The sequence below is a fragment of the Athene cunicularia genome (assembly GCF_003259725.1).
Source record: "Athene cunicularia isolate RWA chromosome 5 unlocalized genomic scaffold, athCun1 chr5_part3, whole genome shotgun sequence".
NCBI lineage: Eukaryota > Metazoa > Chordata > Aves > Strigiformes > Strigidae > Athene > Athene cunicularia.
In genome coordinates, this window is record NW_020799103.1 from 848299 (window position 1) to 849830 (window position 1532).

At 39.1% G+C, this 1532-nt stretch overlaps 1 long non-coding RNA gene across 3 annotated transcripts in view; it reads left to right on the forward strand.

Moving 5' to 3' along the window:
- Positions 1–1532, forward strand: part of LOC113481372 — a 157359-nt gene that overhangs the window by 91028 nt on the left and 64799 nt on the right. For 2 of the 3 annotated variants that reach the window (XR_003398669.1, XR_003398667.1), the window contains exon 1: positions 1383–1494. The exons of the other annotated variant lie outside the window; for it this stretch is intronic. This is a non-coding gene — a long non-coding RNA (uncharacterized LOC113481372). Of the gene's footprint in view, positions 1–1382; positions 1495–1532 lie in introns of those variants that run through there. 3 annotated transcript variants of the gene reach the window in all.

A 1532-nucleotide genomic window follows, 5' to 3' on the forward strand; every position in this document is an offset into this window, starting at 1 on the left:
TGTGGTTGTGGGGTGGTGGTTTTTTTGTTTGGGTTTTTTTTTTCCCTACTGGTAAATGAATACTACATTTTATAAAAGTACCCTGAAATGTTTAATTTCAAATCCACTAAATAACAGATGAATCAGAATTTCCCTGTTGGGGAAATTCCATCCCTCAAACCTGAACTGTCTCAAGGTTCCTCTGTGATTTTCTCTTTGTCCTTACTCTCTTTAGTCTGTCATAGCATATTTTAATCAAAAGATAAGTAAGTCGTCTATAGAGCCTGGCCTATATGGGAAAAAGGACATGAGAAGTTTGCTAGGTATGTATCCAGTTGTGCCATACTGCATATAGAAAATGCAGCTTAACTGGATTGAAATCAAATAAGTGGATTTCTTGCTAAAAGTTAAATTTTATTGAAAAGGTTGAGATAAAACTATTTAGTGTTCCCAAAGCAGAGGTTTTCAAACTGCCATTTGTTAACAGTTTTGAAATTTCTGGGTGATTGGTGATGGAGCCAATCAAGTGGTGGTGCTTTTGGGAAAGATCACATAAAATAGCTGTGCCATTTCTCATAATTTTTCTTCCCAATGCTTGCAAGTACCTCAGACTCATAAGAGAGTACTGTTCATCATTCAGTTCTGCAATATGAATTTGTGTTAATATGTCTTGACTTCATGTTACTTACATCTCTCTCCAAAACAATCTTCTGATGCTTTTACTAAGGGGTTTAGAGCTTCTGATTATTGATAGTCTACACAGTTGCTTATGGTATAGCTGTAATCTCTTTTTCATCATAGCCCGGTGTCACAGTCTCTCTGTTACAGTATTTGAACTAAGTGAAACTGTGTGAGGGTGGAAGCCTAAGTTTAAGCATGCTTAAAGTAGAGCAGCGTGGATGTGTCTACACGACTACCTTCATCTATTAACAGGAAATTGTGTTTATAAGGGTGAGTAATGGTATATAGGCCTTGGCAGTTTCTTGACCTTCGGATGACATTGTTCAGACATTGGAGGTACTGCTGTTTGTGAGAAGTGCTGTGGCATAATGCCAGGCTGTGAACTGTGCAAGGATCTAACAAGAAGTGGACCTGAGGGACACAGTTTTAGGGCAGGCTTAGATCGAATCTTACTTCATCCCCTTGAGCCACCAGTACAATAGTTAAATAGAAGACTTTCTGTGAGACCCTTCCTTCCTCGGAAACACTTTGTGAGATGTGACTAGAATCTGTCATTCAGTAGGTCTTCCTTTACCATGTTTTTGATGATAAAAGCAGTTTTCCCTTGAAGATGGACTTCAGCTATTTAATTGTTGTGTGTGATGCACCGCACACGGTATCACCTGAGGCTGTCACATGTCTTCTCTGCTCTGTAGGACCATGTCTCAAAAAAAGGCTGTTGACACAGGGGGCAGACTACTCTGAGCAGTGACATCTCTCTTATTCTGAACTCCAAGCTCCAGACACAGCTGAGATGCCAGAAATGTGTGAACTGATGGTGTCATGAGACAAAAAGTAGACAAAGGACAAGTGAATGATTTTTTTTTTTTTTT